The 19875-nt window shown below is 46.1% G+C and overlaps 6 non-coding genes and 1 pseudogene across 6 annotated transcripts; all 7 read left to right on the top strand.

Moving 5' to 3' along the window:
• The first annotated feature begins 891 nt into the window (after positions 1 to 891).
• On the top strand, positions 892 to 1082 carry LOC130335471 (U2 spliceosomal RNA). The gene has a single exon (XR_008877100.1). It is a non-coding gene; the product is annotated as a U2 spliceosomal RNA (small nuclear RNA).
• Positions 1083 to 3161: 2079 nt separating this feature from the next.
• LOC130335470 (U2 spliceosomal RNA) lies at positions 3162 to 3352 on the top strand. Its single transcript, XR_008877099.1, has one exon. It is a non-coding gene; the product is annotated as a U2 spliceosomal RNA (small nuclear RNA).
• Positions 3353 to 5433: 2081 nt separating this feature from the next.
• LOC130335469 (U2 spliceosomal RNA) lies at positions 5434 to 5624 on the top strand. Its single transcript, XR_008877098.1, has one exon. It is a non-coding gene; the product is annotated as a U2 spliceosomal RNA (small nuclear RNA).
• Positions 5625 to 7706: 2082 nt separating this feature from the next.
• Positions 7707 to 7897, top strand: LOC130335468 (U2 spliceosomal RNA). The gene has a single exon (XR_008877097.1). It is a non-coding gene; the product is annotated as a U2 spliceosomal RNA (small nuclear RNA).
• A 2084-nt stretch (positions 7898 to 9981) lies between these two features.
• Positions 9982 to 10172, top strand: LOC130335579 (U2 spliceosomal RNA). Its single transcript, XR_008877187.1, has one exon. It is a non-coding gene; the product is annotated as a U2 spliceosomal RNA (small nuclear RNA).
• A 2083-nt stretch (positions 10173 to 12255) lies between these two features.
• Positions 12256 to 12473, top strand: LOC130335526 (U2 spliceosomal RNA; annotated as a pseudogene).
• A 5389-nt stretch (positions 12474 to 17862) lies between these two features.
• Positions 17863 to 18048, top strand: LOC130335506 (U2 spliceosomal RNA). The gene has a single exon (XR_008877132.1). It is a non-coding gene; the product is annotated as a U2 spliceosomal RNA (small nuclear RNA).
• The last annotated feature ends 1827 nt before the right edge of the window (positions 18049 to 19875 follow it).

Below are 19875 nucleotides of genomic sequence, written 5' to 3'. Positions count from 1 at the left end.
ATATATATATATATATATACGCGCACACACACACATATATATAAACGTATTCTCCGTTGAGATATTGCAGCCGCTGCTGTGTCCAGGCCCAGGAGCCTTAGCACTGTGCTGTGATGTCACTCAATACCACTGACATCACTAGGTGTAAACAACATCTCTCCTTTGCTGTGTATGTGACTATGGAGCTGTTTGGTGATGTCGTCTATTATGGCCTTCATAGAAGCAACAGGAGATTGTTGCATCCATCTAGAACCCTCAGAACTACAGTGCTATGATGTCACTCACTTCCACAGGCCTTGCAGAGTGTAAACAACAACAACCCAGCTTTGTTGTGTATGTAACCATAGGGATTGTGATGTCACCTAGAACCTTCACAGCAGCGACAGCTTTATGAGGAGCATCAGCACTGCTCTGCCTGAGCAGAACCATCACCGCCATAGGTTGTCAAATAACCCGGATTTAACCCACACAGGTAAGTCCAATGGGGTGCAGGCATGTCCTCTATGCTTACAGCTTCCCGTGGGTGTTGGTTTGATACCGTTTGGGGACAGCCAAGGAGGCATCTGCAGGCAACAAAGGTAGGTGTGTGCTTGTGTGTGTGTTTCCTATGCAGATCCTAAGCCCAGTGTCACATGCAAGTAGGAGGAGTAAGAAGGGTTCCTGGCAAATCCGGGTTATGGATTGCATTTAAAAAGGCCCCGTGGGAGTGCAATGGGCCCCTGTCTTGCTGCTTAGCAATAATGGTATGGGTTTAGGTTCTGCTGTGTGTACTGGTGGTTGACTGCCCCCCAGCCCAGAGTGTGCATGGAAAATTGTCTGGCAGCCTCCCTGACAGCAAGCAGTGATAGTGCCCATGAAGGGGACCTTGTTGGGCCCGCCCCTTTCACGGTTATCGCTTCTCGGCCTTTTGGCTAAGATCAAGTGTAGTATCTGTTCTTATCAGTTTAATATCTGATACGTCCCCTATCTGGGGACCATATATTAAATGGATTTTTGAGAACGGGGGCCGATTTCGAAGCTTGCTTCCGTCGCCCTATGCATTGACCCGATATGGCAGTATCTTCGGGTACAGTGCACCACCCCCTTACAGGGTTAAAAAGAAAGATTCCTACTTTCATTGCTACCTGCTTGCTGGCTAGCCAGCTAGCCAGCCCTGTGGGCCTTGCTGCTGCTGCTGCTGCTGCTGCAGCCAAAAAACAAAAGGTGGTGCTGCTGCTGCTTCTGCTGCTTCTGCTTGTGTCTGGCCGCTGTTGGAGCGTCCAGGCACAGGACTTCTGCTGCTGCTGACTAAATGGCCTCCTTAATTGGATCATTTGAGTAGCCAGCACACCTGTGCAGGTAGGGCATGACATGATAGGCAGCTGCCTTGATAGCGGGTGGGTGCTGAATGTTCCTAATTGACAAAATAAGATTAATGCTTATGAAGAAATATAAAATCTCATCCCTTCCCCAATATCGCGCCACACCCCTACCCCTTAATTCCCTGGTTGAACTTGATGGACATATGTCTTTTTTCGACCGTACTAACTATGTAACTATGTAACATAACATGGGGGGGTCTCCTGGCTGTTCACACAGGTGTGTCATTGCTGTACATTGACCATGCATTGCTTCTGTGGTATTGCAAAGGCAAAGACAAATGCTTCCAGCCATCCATTGCACTAATGGATTGGTCATCAGCTGGCTGTCTATGTCCCGCATCAATATAGACCAAAGTACAGAGGGTTAGGCTATGCTATAGTGCACCTACCTGATGCATCAGAAGGTGCGAGGCCCTTGCTAAATTCTGTGCACAGACTTTGAGATCTATGCTTTAGACTGTATCTAAACCTGCTCCAACATGGACTGACATTCTGGCCTACTTTCAGCCGATGCGACTTGTCTGTCGCTGAACAGTCGCTTTTTATGTATTCAGCACCTATGTATAATGTTGTAAAAATGCTCTAGAAGCTAAAGTCGCAGAAATGTCACACATATTTGGCCTGCAACTTTCTGTGCGACAAATTCAGACAGGAAAAATCAGTATAAATCCTTAGAAAATTATCCCCCAGTGTCTCCATCTGCTGGCGGTATTGAATAAGCATTGCTGCACTGATGGGGTATGCATTAGACGAAAAAAAAGAAGAAAAAGAAGAATAATACGCCCAGAAAAGAGGCGAAAAGGAGAAAAACGTAAAAAAACGTGAAAAAAAAGTAAGAGGAAGAGAAGGGAAAAAAAGGTGGAAATGGGTTTAAAAGTGATTTCGGCGGAGAAATATATATATATATATATATATATATATATATATACGCGCACACACACACATATATATAAACGTATTCTCCGTTGAGATATTGCAGCCGCTGCTGTGTCCAGGCCCAGGAGCCTTAGCACTGTGCTGTGATGTCACTCAATACCACTGACATCACTAGGTGTAAACAACATCTCTCCTTTGCTGTGTATGTGACTATGGAGCTGTTTGGTGATGTCGTCTATTATGGCCTTCATAGAAGCAACAGGAGATTGTTGCATCCATCTAGAACCCTCAGAACTACAGTGCTATGATGTCACTCACTTCCACAGGCCTTGCAGAGTGTAAACAACAACAACCCAGCTTTGTTGTGTATGTAACCATAGGGATTGTGATGTCACCTAGAACCTTCACAGCAGCGACAGCTTTATGAGGAGCATCAGCACTGCTCTGCCTGAGCAGAACCATCACCGCCATAGGTTGTCAAATAACCCGGATTTAACCCACACAGGTAAGTCCAATGGGGTGCAGGCATGTCCTCTATGCTTACAGCTTCCCGTGGGTGTTGGTTTGATACCGTTTGGGGACAGCCAAGGAGGCATCTGCAGGCAACAAAGGTAGGTGTGTGCTTGTGTGTGTGTTTCCTATGCAGATCCTAAGCCCAGTGTCACATGCAAGTAGGAGGAGTAAGAAGGGTTCCTGGCAAATCCGGGTTATGGATTGCATTTAAAAAGGCCCCGTGGGAGTGCAATGGGCCCCTGTCTTGCTGCTTAGCAATAATGGTATGGGTTTAGGTTCTGCTGTGTGTACTGGTGGTTGACTGCCCCCCAGCCCAGAGTGTGCATGGAAAATTGTCTGGCAGCCTCCCTGACAGCAAGCAGTGATAGTGCCCATGAAGGGGACCTTGTTGGGCCCGCCCCTTTCACGGTTATCGCTTCTCGGCCTTTTGGCTAAGATCAAGTGTAGTATCTGTTCTTATCAGTTTAATATCTGATACGTCCCCTATCTGGGGACCATATATTAAATGGATTTTTGAGAACGGGGGCCGATTTCGAAGCTTGCTTCCGTCGCCCTATGCATTGACCCGATATGGCAGTATCTTCGGGTACAGTGCACCACCCCCTTACAGGGTTAAAAAGAAAGATTCCTACTTTCATTGCTACCTGCTTGCTGGCTAGCCAGCTAGCCAGCCCTGTGGGCCTTGCTGCTGCTGCTGCTGCTGCTGCAGCCAAAAAACAAAAGGTGGTGCTGCTGCTGCTTCTGCTGCTTCTGCTTGTGTCTGGCCGCTGTTGGAGCGTCCAGGCACAGGACTTCTGCTGCTGCTGACTAAATGGCCTCCTTAATTGGATCATTTGAGTAGCCAGCACACCTGTGCAGGTAGGGCATGACATGATAGGCAGCTGCCTTGATAGCGGGTGGGTGCTGAATGTTCCTAATTGACAAAATAAGATTAATGCTTATGAAGAAATATAAAATCTCATCCCTTCCCCAATATCGCGCCACACCCCTACCCCTTAATTCCCTGGTTGAACTTGATGGACATATGTCTTTTTTCGACCGTACTAACTATGTAACTATGTAACATAACATGGGGGGGTCTCCTGGCTGTTCACACAGGTGTGTCATTGCTGTACATTGACCATGCATTGCTTCTGTGGTATTGCAAAGGCAAAGACAAATGCTTCCAGCCATCCATTGCACTAATGGATTGGTCATCAGCTGGCTGTCTATGTCCCGCATCAATATAGACCAAAGTACAGAGGGTTAGGCTATGCTATAGTGCACCTACCTGATGCATCAGAAGGTGCGAGGCCCTTGCTAAATTCTGTGCACAGACTTTGAGATCTATGCTTTAGACTGTATCTAAACCTGCTCCAACATGGACTGACATTCTGGCCTACTTTCAGCCGATGCGACTTGTCTGTCGCTGAACAGTCGCTTTTTATGTATTCAGCACCTATGTATAATGTTGTAAAAATGCTCTAGAAGCTAAAGTCGCAGAAATGTCACACATATTTGGCCTGCAACTTTCTGTGCGACAAATTCAGACAGGAAAAATCAGTATAAATCCTTAGAAAATTATCCCCCAGTGTCTCCATCTGCTGGCGGTATTGAATAAGCATTGCTGCACTGATGGGGTATGCATTAGACGAAAAAAAAGAAGAAAAAGAAGAATAATACGCCCAGAAAAGAGGCGAAAAGGAGAAAAACGTAAAAAAACGTGAAAAAAAAGTAAGAGGAAGAGAAGGGAAAAAAAGGTGGAAATGGGTTTAAAAGTGATTTCGGCGGAGAAATATATATATATATATATATATATATATATATATATACGCGCACACACACACATATATATAAACGTATTCTCCGTTGAGATATTGCAGCCGCTGCTGTGTCCAGGCCCAGGAGCCTTAGCACTGTGCTGTGATGTCACTCAATACCACTGACATCACTAGGTGTAAACAACATCTCTCCTTTGCTGTGTATGTGACTATGGAGCTGTTTGGTGATGTCGTCTATTATGGCCTTCATAGAAGCAACAGGAGATTGTTGCATCCATCTAGAACCCTCAGAACTACAGTGCTATGATGTCACTCACTTCCACAGGCCTTGCAGAGTGTAAACAACAACAACCCAGCTTTGTTGTGTATGTAACCATAGGGATTGTGATGTCACCTAGAACCTTCACAGCAGCGACAGCTTTATGAGGAGCATCAGCACTGCTCTGCCTGAGCAGAACCATCACCGCCATAGGTTGTCAAATAACCCGGATTTAACCCACACAGGTAAGTCCAATGGGGTGCAGGCATGTCCTCTATGCTTACAGCTTCCCGTGGGTGTTGGTTTGATACCGTTTGGGGACAGCCAAGGAGGCATCTGCAGGCAACAAAGGTAGGTGTGTGCTTGTGTGTGTGTTTCCTATGCAGATCCTAAGCCCAGTGTCACATGCAAGTAGGAGGAGTAAGAAGGGTTCCTGGCAAATCCGGGTTATGGATTGCATTTAAAAAGGCCCCGTGGGAGTGCAATGGGCCCCTGTCTTGCTGCTTAGCAATAATGGTATGGGTTTAGGTTCTGCTGTGTGTACTGGTGGTTGACTGCCCCCCAGCCCAGAGTGTGCATGGAAAATTGTCTGGCAGCCTCCCTGACAGCAAGCAGTGATAGTGCCCATGAAGGGGACCTTGTTGGGCCCGCCCCTTTCACGGTTATCGCTTCTCGGCCTTTTGGCTAAGATCAAGTGTAGTATCTGTTCTTATCAGTTTAATATCTGATACGTCCCCTATCTGGGGACCATATATTAAATGGATTTTTGAGAACGGGGGCCGATTTCGAAGCTTGCTTCCGTCGCCCTATGCATTGACCCGATATGGCAGTATCTTCGGGTACAGTGCACCACCCCCTTACAGGGTTAAAAAGAAAGATTCCTACTTTCATTGCTACCTGCTTGCTGGCTAGCCAGCTAGCCAGCCCTGTGGGCCTTGCTGCTGCTGCTGCTGCTGCTGCAGCCAAAAAACAAAAGGTGGTGCTGCTGCTGCTTCTGCTGCTTCTGCTTGTGTCTGGCCGCTGTTGGAGCGTCCAGGCACAGGACTTCTGCTGCTGCTGACTAAATGGCCTCCTTAATTGGATCATTTGAGTAGCCAGCACACCTGTGCAGGTAGGGCATGACATGATAGGCAGCTGCCTTGATAGCGGGTGGGTGCTGAATGTTCCTAATTGACAAAATAAGATTAATGCTTATGAAGAAATATAAAATCTCATCCCTTCCCCAATATCGCGCCACACCCCTACCCCTTAATTCCCTGGTTGAACTTGATGGACATATGTCTTTTTTCGACCGTACTAACTATGTAACTATGTAACATAACATGGGGGGGTCTCCTGGCTGTTCACACAGGTGTGTCATTGCTGTACATTGACCATGCATTGCTTCTGTGGTATTGCAAAGGCAAAGACAAATGCTTCCAGCCATCCATTGCACTAATGGATTGGTCATCAGCTGGCTGTCTATGTCCCGCATCAATATAGACCAAAGTACAGAGGGTTAGGCTATGCTATAGTGCACCTACCTGATGCATCAGAAGGTGCGAGGCCCTTGCTAAATTCTGTGCACAGACTTTGAGATCTATGCTTTAGACTGTATCTAAACCTGCTCCAACATGGACTGACATTCTGGCCTACTTTCAGCCGATGCGACTTGTCTGTCGCTGAACAGTCGCTTTTTATGTATTCAGCACCTATGTATAATGTTGTAAAAATGCTCTAGAAGCTAAAGTCGCAGAAATGTCACACATATTTGGCCTGCAACTTTCTGTGCGACAAATTCAGACAGGAAAAATCAGTATAAATCCTTAGAAAATTATCCCCCAGTGTCTCCATCTGCTGGCGGTATTGAATAAGCATTGCTGCACTGATGGGGTATGCATTAGACGAAAAAAAAGAAGAAAAAGAAGAATAATACGCCCAGAAAAGAGGCGAAAAGGAGAAAAACGTAAAAAAACGTGAAAAAAAAAGTAAGAGGAAGAGAAGGGAAAAAAAGGTGGAAATGGGTTTAAAAGTGATTTCGGCGGAGAAATATATATATATATATATATATATATATATATATATACGCGCACACACACACATATATATAAACGTATTCTCCGTTGAGATATTGCAGCCGCTGCTGTGTCCAGGCCCAGGAGCCTTAGCACTGTGCTGTGATGTCACTCAATACCACTGACATCACTAGGTGTAAACAACATCTCTCCTTTGCTGTGTATGTGACTATGGAGCTGTTTGGTGATGTCGTCTATTATGGCCTTCATAGAAGCAACAGGAGATTGTTGCATCCATCTAGAACCCTCAGAACTACAGTGCTATGATGTCACTCACTTCCACAGGCCTTGCAGAGTGTAAACAACAACAACCCAGCTTTGTTGTGTATGTAACCATAGGGATTGTGATGTCACCTAGAACCTTCACAGCAGCGACAGCTTTATGAGGAGCATCAGCACTGCTCTGCCTGAGCAGAACCATCACCGCCATAGGTTGTCAAATAACCCGGATTTAACCCACACAGGTAAGTCCAATGGGGTGCAGGCATGTCCTCTATGCTTACAGCTTCCCGTGGGTGTTGGTTTGATACCGTTTGGGGACAGCCAAGGAGGCATCTGCAGGCAACAAAGGTAGGTGTGTGCTTGTGTGTGTGTTTCCTATGCAGATCCTAAGCCCAGTGTCACATGCAAGTAGGAGGAGTAAGAAGGGTTCCTGGCAAATCCGGGTTATGGATTGCATTTAAAAAGGCCCCGTGGGAGTGCAATGGGCCCCTGTCTTGCTGCTTAGCAATAATGGTATGGGTTTAGGTTCTGCTGTGTGTACTGGTGGTTGACTGCCCCCCAGCCCAGAGTGTGCATGGAAAATTGTCTGGCAGCCTCCCTGACAGCAAGCAGTAATAGTGCCCATGAAGGGGACCTTGTTGGGCCCGCCCCTTTCACGGTTATCGCTTCTCGGCCTTTTGGCTAAGATCAAGTGTAGTATCTGTTCTTATCAGTTTAATATCTGATACGTCCCCTATCTGGGGACCATATATTAAATGGATTTTTGAGAACGGGGGCCGATTTCGAAGCTTGCTTCCGTCGCCCTATGCATTGACCCGATATGGCAGTATCTTCGGGTACAGTGCACCACCCCCTTACAGGGTTAAAAAGAAAGATTCCTACTTTCATTGCTACCTGCTTGCTGGCTAGCCAGCTAGCCAGCCCTGTGGGCCTTGCTGCTGCTGCTGCTGCTGCTGCAGCCAAAAAACAAAAGGTGGTGCTGCTGCTGCTTCTGCTGCTTCTGCTTGTGTCTGGCCGCTGTTGGAGCGTCCAGGCACAGGACTTCTGCTGCTGCTGACTAAATGGCCTCCTTAATTGGATCATTTGAGTAGCCAGCACACCTGTGCAGGTAGGGCATGACATGATAGGCAGCTGCCTTGATAGCGGGTGGGTGCTGAATGTTCCTAATTGACAAAATAAGATTAATGCTTATGAAGAAATATAAAATCTCATCCCTTCCCCAATATCGCGCCACACCCCTACCCCTTAATTCCCTGGTTGAACTTGATGGACATATGTCTTTTTTCGACCGTACTAACTATGTAACTATGTAACATAACATGGGGGGGTCTCCTGGCTGTTCACACAGGTGTGTCATTGCTGTACATTGACCATGCATTGCTTCTGTGGTATTGCAAAGGCAAAGACAAATGCTTCCAGCCATCCATTGCACTAATGGATTGGTCATCAGCTGGCTGTCTATGTCCCGCATCAATATAGACCAAAGTACAGAGGGTTAGGCTATGCTATAGTGCACCTACCTGATGCATCAGAAGGTGCGAGGCCCTTGCTAAATTCTGTGCACAGACTTTGAGATCTATGCTTTAGACTGTATCTAAACCTGCTCCAACATGGACTGACATTCTGGCCTACTTTCAGCCGATGCGACTTGTCTGTCGCTGAACAGTCGCTTTTTATGTATTCAGCACCTATGTATAATGTTGTAAAAATGCTCTAGAAGCTAAAGTCGCAGAAATGTCACACATATTTGGCCTGCAACTTTCTGTGCGACAAATTCAGACAGGAAAAATCAGTATAAATCCTTAGAAAATTATCCCCCAGTGTCTCCATCTGCTGGCGGTATTGAATAAGCATTGCTGCACTGATGGGGTATGCATTAGACGAAAAAAAAGAAGAAAAAGAAGAATAATACGCCCAGAAAAGAGGCGAAAAGGAGAAAAACGTAAAAAAACGTGAAAAAAAAAGTAAGAGGAAGAGAAGGGAAAAAAAGGTGGAAATGGGTTTAAAAGTGATTTCGGCGGAGAAATATATATATATATATATATATATATATATATATATATACGCGCACACACACACATATATATAAACGTATTCTCCGTTGAGATATTGCAGCCGCTGCTGTGTCCAGGCCCAGGAGCCTTAGCACTGTGCTGTGATGTCACTCAATACCACTGACATCACTAGGTGTAAACAACATCTCTCCTTTGCTGTGTATGTGACTATGGAGCTGTTTGGTGATGTCGTCTATTATGGCCTTCATAGAAGCAACAGGAGATTGTTGCATCCATCTAGAACCCTCAGAACTACAGTGCTATGATGTCACTCACTTCCACAGGCCTTGCAGAGTGTAAACAACAACAACCCAGCTTTGTTGTGTATGTAACCATAGGGATTGTGATGTCACCTAGAACCTTCACAGCAGCGACAGCTTTATGAGGAGCATCAGCACTGCTCTGCCTGAGCAGAACCATCACCGCCATAGGTTGTCAAATAACCCGGATTTAACCCACACAGGTAAGTCCAATGGGGTGCAGGCATGTCCTCTATGCTTACAGCTTCCCGTGGGTGTTGGTTTGATACCGTTTGGGGACAGCCAAGGAGGCATCTGCAGGCAACAAAGGTAGGTGTGTGCTTGTGTGTGTGTTTCCTATGCAGATCCTAAGCCCAGTGTCACATGCAAGTAGGAGGAGTAAGAAGGGTTCCTGGCAAATCCGGGTTATGGATTGCATTTAAAAAGGCCCCGTGGGAGTGCAATGGGCCCCTGTCTTGCTGCTTAGCAATAATGGTATGGGTTTAGGTTCTGCTGTGTGTACTGGTGGTTGACTGCCCCCCAGCCCAGAGTGTGCATGGAAAATTGTCTGGCAGCCTCCCTGACAGCAAGCAGTAATAGTGCCCATGAAGGGGACCTTGTTGGGCCCGCCCCTTTCACGGTTATCGCTTCTCGGCCTTTTGGCTAAGATCAAGTGTAGTATCTGTTCTTATCAGTTTAATATCTGATACGTCCCCTATCTGGGGACCATATATTAAATGGATTTTTGAGAACGGGGGCCGATTTCGAAGCTTGCTTCCGTCGCCCTATGCATTGACCCGATATGGCAGTATCTTCGGGTACAGTGCACCACCCCCTTACAGGGTTAAAAAGAAAGATTCCTACTTTCATTGCTACCTGCTTGCTGGCTAGCCAGCTAGCCAGCCCTGTGGGCCTTGCTGCTGCTGCTGCTGCTGCTGCAGCCAAAAAACAAAAGGTGGTGCTGCTGCTGCTTCTGCTGCTTCTGCTTGTGTCTGGCCGCTGTTGGAGCGTCCAGGCACAGGACTTCTGCTGCTGCTGACTAAATGGCCTCCTTAATTGGATCATTTGAGTAGCCAGCACACCTGTGCAGGTAGGGCATGACATGATAGGCAGCTGCCTTGATAGCGGGTGGGTGCTGAATGTTCCTAATTGACAAAATAAGATTAATGCTTATGAAGAAATATAAAATCTCATCCCTTCCCCAATATCGCGCCACACCCCTACCCCTTAATTCCCTGGTTGAACTTGATGGACATATGTCTTTTTTCGACCGTACTAACTATGTAACTATGTAACATAACATGGGGGGGTCTCCTGGCTGTTCACACAGGTGTGTCATTGCTGTACATTGACCATGCATTGCTTCTGTGGTATTGCAAAGGCAAAGACAAATGCTTCCAGCCATCCATTGCACTAATGGATTGGTCATCAGCTGGCTGTCTATGTCCCGCATCAATATAGACCAAAGTACAGAGGGTTAGGCTATGCTATAGTGCACCTACCTGATGCATCAGAAGGTGCGAGGCCCTTGCTAAATTCTGTGCACAGACTTTGAGATCTATGCTTTAGACTGTATCTAAACCTGCTCCAACATGGACTGACATTCTGGCCTACTTTCAGCCGATGCGACTTGTCTGTCGCTGAACAGTCGCTTTTTATGTATTCAGCACCTATGTATAATGTTGTAAAAATGCTCTAGAAGCTAAAGTCGCAGAAATGTCACACATATTTGGCCTGCAACTTTCTGTGCGACAAATTCAGACAGGAAAAATCAGTATAAATCCTTAGAAAATTATCCCCCAGTGTCTCCATCTGCTGGCGGTATTGAATAAGCATTGCTGCACTGATGGGGTATGCATTAGACGAAAAAAAAGAAGAAAAAGAAGAATAATACGCCCAGAAAAGAGGCGAAAAGGAGAAAAACGTAAAAAAACGTGAAAAAAAAGTAAGAGGAAGAGAAGGGAAAAAAAGGTGGAAATGGGTTTAAAAGTGATTTCGGCGGAGAAATATATATATATATATATATATATATATATATATATATACGCGCACACACACACATATATATAAACGTATTCTCCGTTGAGATATTGCAGCCGCTGCTGTGTCCAGGCCCAGGAGCCTTAGCACTGTGCTTTGATGTCACTCAATACCACTGACATCACTAGGTGTAAACAACATCTCTCCTTTGCTGTGTATGTGACTATGGAGCTGTTTGGTGATGTCGTCTATTATGGCCTTCATAGAAGCAACAGGAGATTGTTGCATCCATCTAGAACCCTCAGAACTACAGTGCTATGATGTCACTCACTTCCACAGGCCTTGCAGAGTGTAAACAACAACAACCCAGCTTTGTTGTGTATGTAACCATAGGGATTGTGATGTCACCTAGAACCTTCACAGCAGCGACAGCTTTATGAGGAGCATCAGCACTGCTCTGCCTGAGCAGAACCATCACCGCCATAGGTTGTCAAATAACCCGGATTTAACCCACACAGGTAAGTCCAATGGGGTGCAGGCATGTCCTCTATGCTTACAGCTTCCCGTGGGTGTTGGTTTGATACCGTTTGGGGACAGCCAAGGAGGCATCTGCAGGCAACAAAGGTAGGTGTGTGCTTGTGTGTGTGTTTCCTATGCAGATCCTAAGCCCAGTGTCACATGCAAGTAGGAGGAGTAAGAAGGGTTCCTGGCAAATCCGGGTTATGGATTGCATTTAAAAAGGCCCCGTGGGAGTGCAATGGGCCCCTGTCTTGCTGCTTAGCAATAATGGTATGGGTTTAGGTTCTGCTGTGTGTACTGGTGGTTGACTGCCCCCCAGCCCAGAGTGTGCATGGAAAATTGTCTGGCAGCCTCCCTGACAGCAAGCAGTGATAGTGCCCATGAAGGGGACCTTGTTGGGCCCGCCCCTTTCACGGTTATCGCTTCTCGGCCTTTTGGCTAAGATCAAGTGTAGTATCTGCATTTGGTCTGGTCGGAAGGTGTCTGTGGTACCCCGCTTCTCGGCCTTGGGGGATTGTCTCTCCTTACGGAGGGACTTCACCCCCTTGCTGCTATTGGGGAGCGGGCTTAGTCCACGGACAACGGGTTGCGATCCCCCTGTCTCTGGGACCTTGTGTCTCAGAAGGCATTTTCGGTACGTTGAGCGTTACCTGTAGCTTCGGAAGCACCTAGGGTACCCCCGACCTCTGCCTTGGGTAAGGGTTCCGCTTTTATAGCGGGATTCCGAGCCCCTGCTGCTATTGGGGAAGGGGCTTAGTCCCTGGGTGTGGAAGATGCCGTTCTCCTGGGCTTTCCCCTCTGGGGAAATGTCGATGCGAAATACCATCCGCATAGAGGTGTCGGAGAGCCATCGTCAGTTGAAGAACCTCCGCTTCATTGCGGAGGTGATTCTTCTTGACTACTTCCGCCTCAATAGGGAGGACATCCTGTGTCTAAATGACCAGGAAAGCCGTGGCCTGTATACCGTCACCTTCACGGCCACGGCGTGTTGCGATAACATCTATGCAACCTTGTCTGGTGCGGACCAGAGGGACGATCGACTCGACGGTCTTTCGTTCCAGTTCCTCTATGGTGAGGAACATATACCGTTGGTGGTGGCTATGCACAGCCCTCATGTGACCACGGAGGATATAGCCACTTTTCTTCGGCGATACTGCGAAGAGGTGCGATTCGCAAACAAAATCTTGAACTCCGTGCGGTTCTGGAACGGCAAGAGGAAGTTCTGGGTCAAGCTCCGTAAGGATCCCGGTGGTATTGGGGGTCTTTGCCATCCGCCCCCAAATTTTGCCATCGGGAGAGTTCGGGGCTTCCTGTTCTATCCTCAAATGCCTATGTATTGCCGTAATTGCTTGAGGTTTGGCCACACCCAGGAGACCTGCGGCGCGGAGCGTGTGATTCGCTGCAATAGGTGTGGCCAAGAAGGTCACATAGCCTCAAGATGTAGCCATACGATAAGGTGCAACCTCTGCGGAGAGGAAAATCACGATTTTAATTCCTGTCCCCATAAAGCAAAAACTACGATGGGTGGGTCAAGGCTGGGCCCACCCAAAGAGGGGACAGGACAAAAGACGTCCTTTTTTAAGATGCCCAAACCCCAGATGGCAGGTACTGATGGGTCCAGGCCCAAGACCTCTGGTGCTCCATCGGGGGGCCCACCGGTGGTAGTGCTAGGGGGAGGCCATGGGGATTCCACGAAGCCCGGGCGGGTGATCGAGTTTACTGCCCGGGAAATTGAAAGACGTCGATCGACTTCCTACCTGGCTCAAGAGCCCGCCGAAACTTCTGAAGGGGGCTCACCTGTGGCGGGTGGCAGCCGACGGGCCTCGGTGGGGGCAAAAGTGGACCCAAAATTGCAGCATAAGCCAGGTACTGGCTTGGCCCAGGGTCGCCCTGCTCCGGACGAAGAGGCCCCGGTGAAAGCCCGCCGGAAGGGGAGCCAGGTGGCCAGGTCTGAGCCCGGTCCTGTTACTCCGCCTATACAGGACAGGGCCAAGAAGACAAGTGGCGCCAAACCAGGGTTTGCTGCCCCGCCAGCAGTGGACCCGGTGGGTAAAACTGGCCATCGTCGATCGATGGGGAAGTTGGAGCAACAGTCCTCAGCAACGCTTGCTGGGGAACAAGCGATGAAAACTTCCCAAGGTAGCGGCAAAGGTTCCGGAAAAGAGGCCTCACAGGCCCCTGTGCAGCAGTTCCAGTCGTCAAATGATGAAAGAAGACGCAGATCCATCAGCCGGGGGCCAGAGATTACATCGAGTGAGAGCAACACAGAGGATATGGACAGCAGTGTGACATTTAAAAGACAAAGAGAAGAAGAAGAGGAAGACATTCAAAGGAAAGCGGCGTGCCGTAGTTCGGACGAGAGCGAGCTCAGGGTCGGGGCATCATCGATCTCAAGCTCCGACCCTCAGAACATCAAGGAGCTGATGACCCCGCAGGCGGGGGATGACGGTACGCAGCTTATTATTGACTTTGATTCTCCAAGCACGGACTCTCCATAAACTATGCCTATCCCTGTAAAAATTGCCTCACTCAATGTGAGGTCCTTAAAGAGCCCTGATCGCAGGGCTGCTTTATTTTCTTATCTAGAGACATGTGACTTTGACCTTTGCCTGCTACAAGAATGTGGAATCCCTAGTAAAATGGACTATAAAGACTTAAAAGAAGACTGGAAGCTGGGCCCATCCATATGGTCCGGTGCAAATGACTGTCGTTCTGTGGGTGTTGGGCTGCTCTGCCGAGGCCAGTCCTTTTCTATTCATACAGTAACTGAGATTGTGCCTGGCAGAGCTCTTTTAATTCATCTATATTTTAATGGACTTTTAATTCGTGTTTTAAATGTGTATGCCCCTCCTGATAAACAGGAGCGGGCAGAACTATTTGAAATTTTACCACTGTTTTGTGTTGGGTCTTCCCCCCTGCTGGTGGGAGGTGATTTTAACTGCATACGTGATGGGGAACACCGGCAGGGTGGGGATATTAATCGTAAAGACCGCACTTCTTACCTGCTTAAAAATTTTATTGATGATTTTAATTTGAAAGATTGCTGGAAGGATCTCTTGCCGGAGGACCCAGGCGCCACATGGTCCAATGGAAGAGTGAGCTCCAGAATCGATTTTATTTTTTCCTCTAGAGCTTTTAAACCCCTGAAATGCACGCTCGAGCAGAATATCTTCTCTGATCATAAGCTCCTCTTGGTGGGCCTGGAGCTAGAGGGGGAGCAAAAAGCAAAAAGGGGCCTCTGGAGATTAAACACCACACTCCTAGAGGACCCTGAGATAAAAGAGGAGTTTGTGCGGACCTACCAATGCTGGCAATCACAAAGAAAACCCCACGAGCCTATGCTGCACTGGTGGGAGGGCACCAAATCTAAAATCAGATTTTTTTTTATCAAAGCAGGTAAGAAGAAGGCAAAAATGGAAAAACAGTGGTTTTATGTTCTTAACATGCGTTTAAATGTACTTTTTAAATTGAAAGAAGCTGGTATGGATGTAGAAAATGATATTTTAAACCTTAAAACTGAAATAAAACATGCCATAGAAAAGAAAGGGAAACAAATCATTTTTAACTCACATGTGCAGCACCTGGAGGAGGGCGAGAAATGTTCCCGTTTCTTTTTTAAAAAAGTGATGAATAGGAGGGATATCATCCAAAACCTTGAGGGTGAATCCACTCCAAAAGGCATGTTAGATGCAGTTTTTAACTTCTACCAGCTTCTTTTTAATAAGAAAGATCTTAATCCATCCTTTTTAGAACATGTTCTTAATTCCCTTGATTTTAAGCTAGATGTTTTAGACCAGGAGGTTTTATCCCGTGATCTTAACTTAGATGAACTTTTATTTGTTTTTAAAAGTTTTTCTAGTGGGAAGGCCCCTGGGGAAGATGGTTTACCCATCGAATTTTATTTAGCTTTTTGGGATATTTTAAAGGATGATATGGTTTTATTGTATAAAGAAACTTTTATTGTTAATGAACTTCCCCCTTCCTGGAGGAGGGGGATTGTATCATTACTTTTTAAAAAGGGTGAAAAGGATATGCTAAAAAATTGGCGCCCCATCACACTTTTAAATGTTGATTATAAAGTTTTAGCCAAGTTATTAGCTGTCCGTTTTAAACCTTTTATTCATAAATTAATTCACCCAAATCAGGTTTGTGGGGTACCTGGAAGGTCTATAGCTGAATCCCTAAATATTTTAAGAGATGTTTTATGGTATTTTAAGGATAGAAATCAAACTGTAGCAATTTTATCCTTAGACTTTGAAAAAGCCTTTGATAGGGTCTCCCATGAATACCTGTTTTTAGTTCTTAAAAAGATGGCAGTGCCTGAAACGATTTTAAGCCGAATCATGCTTTTATACCGATCCTGTTTTAGTCAAGTCTCTGTTAATGGCTTTTTAACCAGCGGTGTTCCTCTTTTATCAGGTGTCAAACAGGGCTGCCCCCTGTCCCCACTCCTTTTTATTTGCGCAATCGAACCACTGATGGCCCTCCTCAGAAAAGACCGGGTAGTAAGAGGCGTACCGATACCTGGTGGAGGAGGGACCCATCTAAAGGTGTTGGGGTACATGGATGATGTCACCATACTGTGCCCGGACTCTCCATCCATGAGGGGGGCATTGAGGAACACCAGCTATTTCTGCGAGGTCTCTGGTTTTAAGCTAAACACAGATAAATGTGACTGTTTTTATATTGGCTCCTGGGATTCATCCATCACCCCAGGAGTCACAATGCAACAGGATCAAATTAAAGTTTTAGGTATTGTTTTTAACCAGGTCAATGATGGGAGCCCTAACTGGGATTCAGCTATAGCTAAGATGGAGAAGAAGATTTTAATGTGGAATCTTAGAAACCTTACCATGGAGGGGAAGATTTTAATAATAAAGATGGTTTTACTCCCTATTATGCTATACATTGCCATGGTATTTCCTCCATCTATTTTATACATTAAAAAAGTAACTAGAATTGTTTTTACTTTTTTATGGGGTTCAAAAATGGAGAAATTAAAGCGTGATTTTATGTACAAAAGTAAAGATAATGGCGGGAAAGATGTTCCTAACCTTTTTACTTTCTTTTACATAAAGTATTTCTGTTTCTGTTTTAAAATTATTAAATCCGATGGCATTTTTAGCTGCTTTTTAAGGTACGCTGCGGGCATGGTTTTTAAAAGATGGTTGCGCATCCCTCTGAACGCTCCGGTGCTTCTGTGTCCCCCAAAACATTATGTGGTGTTGGAAAAGACAGTCAGGCTCCTAGGTCTCCAAGATTTGGAGCCTGACATACTGGGGGACCAGAGAAAGGTATCAAAGGTCCTCAGGCGGAGTGAGGTTACCCTGGCAGTGTCCAATTTCACACAGGCAAGATCCAAAAAGGTATGGCGGAACGTGTACGGGAAGTTTCTGGCGAATGTACACAGGGATCTTGCCTGGGCAATCGTCCACCAGTGCCTCCCTACTCGTGAGTTTCAGCACAGGCGAGGACTGGTGGCGAGAGCCAAGTGCCCGAGAGATGGCTGCGGAGTGGACGAAACGGTGCTGCACATATTTTGGAACTGCCCTTTTGCACGGGAGCTTTGGAGGAAGGTAGGCCCACTTTTGAAGTGGGCCTGCGGCCTAAAAGATTTTAATCACGAATGTGTCTTTTACGGTCTTTTTAACTGCCCCAATTTTAAACAGCAGATGATCTGCTGGATGATTATTAATTGTTTTAAAAATGCCATCTGGAAAGTTAGGAACATCTTACTTTTTAAACATGATTTTATTGATGTTAAAAACTGTATAAAGCTGGCCCTGAGTGAGATGTACATCTATTACCTAAGAGACAAGAAACAGTTGGGGGCCAGCGAGGCAGCATCCATGTGGTGTCTGCCTCTATGGAACGAAATAACAGTATAATCAGTTTTTATGACATTTGTATAATGTTTTATCCTGCCATTTTTATTTTTTCTCCTTTTATTACTGGTTTTATTATTTGTATTTTAAAACTTTTGTGAACCTTTTATTATTTTGCATTTTAAATTTTGTATGGTTTCTTATTTATTCAATAAAATTTTGTTGAAACCTTATCTGTTCTTATCAGTTTAATATCTGATACGTCCCCTATCTGGGGACCATATATTAAATGGATTTTTGAGAACGGGGGCCGATTTCGAAGCTTGCTTCCGTCGCCCTATGCATTGACCCGATATGGCAGTATCTTCGGGTACAGTGCACCACCCCCTTACAGGGTTAAAAAGAAAGATTCCTACTTTCATTGCTACCTGCTTGCTGGCTAGCCAGCTAGCCAGCCCTGTGGGCCTTGCTGCTGCTGCAGCCAAAAAACAAAAGGTGGTGCTGCTGCTGCTTCTGCTGCTTCTGCTTCTGCTTGTGTCTGGCCCCTGTTGGAGCGTCCAGGCACAGGACTTCTGCTGCTGCTGACTAAATGGCCTCCTTAATTGGATCATTTGAGTAGCCAGCACACCTGTGCAGGTAGGGCATGACATGATAGGCAGCTGCCTTGATAGCGGGTGGGTGCTGAATGTTCCTAATTGACAAAATAAGATTAATGCTTATGAAGAAATATAAAATCTCATCCCTTCCCCAATATCGCGCCACACCCCTACCCCTTAATTCCCTGGTTGAACGTGATGGACATATGTCTTTTTTCGACCGTACTAACTATGTAACTATGTAACATAACATGGGGGGGGGGGGGGGGGGGGTCTCCTGGCTGTTCACACAGGTGTGTCATTGCTGTACATTGACCATGCATTGCTTCTGTGGTATTGCAAAGGCAAAGACAAATGCTTCCAGCCATCCATTGCACTAATGGATTGGTCATCAGCTGGCTGTCTATGTCCCGCATCAATATAGACCAAAGTACAGAGGGTTAGGCTATGCTATTGTGCACCTACCTGATGCATCAGAAGGTGCGAGGCCCTTGCTAAATTCTGTGCACAGACTTTGAGATCTATGCTTTAGACTGTATCTAAACCTGCTCCAACATGGACTGACATTCTGGCCTACTTTCAGCCGATGCGACTTGTCTGTCGCTGAACAGTCGCTTTTTATGTATTCAGCACCTATGTATAATGTTGTAAAAATGCTCTAGAAGCTAAAGTCGCAGAAATGTCACACATATTTGGCCTGCAACTTTCTGTGCGACAAATTCAGACAGGAAAAATCAGTATAAATCCTTAGAAAATTATCCCCCAGTGTCTCCATCTGCTGGCGGTATTGAATAAGCATTGCTGCACTGATGGGGTATGCATTAGACGAATAAAAAGAGGAAAAAGAAGAATAATACGCCCAGAAAAGAGGCGAAAAGGAGAAAAACGTAAAAAAACGTGAAAAAAAAGTAAGAGGAAGAGAAGGGATAAAAAGGTGGAAATGGGTTTAAAAGTGATTTCGGCGGAGAAATATATATATATATATATATATATATATATATATATATATATATGCGCACACACACACATAGATATAAACGTATTCTCCGTTGAGATATTGCAGCCGCTGCTGTGTCCAGGCCCAGGAGCCTTAGCACTGTGCTGTGATGTCACTCAATACCACTGACATCACTAGGTGTAAACAACATCTCTCCTTTGCTGTGTATGTGACTATGGAGCTGTTTGGTGATGTCGTCTATTACGGCCTTCATAGAAGCAACAGGAGATTGTTGCATCCATCTTGAACCCTCAGAACTACAGTGCTATGATGTCACTCACTTCCACAGGCCTTGCAGAGTGTAAACAACAACAACCCAGCTTTGTTGTGTATGTAACCAAAGGGATTTGTGATGTCACCTAGAACCTTCACAGCAGCGACAGCTTTATGAGGAGCATCAGCACTGCTCTGCCTGAGCAGAACCATCACCGCCATAGGTTGTCAAATAACCCGGATTTAACCCACACAGGTAAGTCCAATGGGGTGCAGGCATGTCCTCTATGCTTACAGCTTCCCGTGGGTGTTGGTTTGATACCGTTTGGGGACAGCCAAGGAGGCATCTGCAGGCAACAAAGGTAGGTGTGTGCTTGTGTGTGTGTTTCCTATGCAGATCCTAAGCC

The sequence above is a fragment of the Hyla sarda genome, unplaced genomic scaffold (genome assembly GCF_029499605.1).
Source record: "Hyla sarda isolate aHylSar1 unplaced genomic scaffold, aHylSar1.hap1 scaffold_451, whole genome shotgun sequence".
NCBI classification, from domain to species: Eukaryota; Metazoa; Chordata; class Amphibia; order Anura; family Hylidae; genus Hyla; species Hyla sarda.
This window is presented reverse-complemented; position numbering and strand designations above follow the sequence as displayed.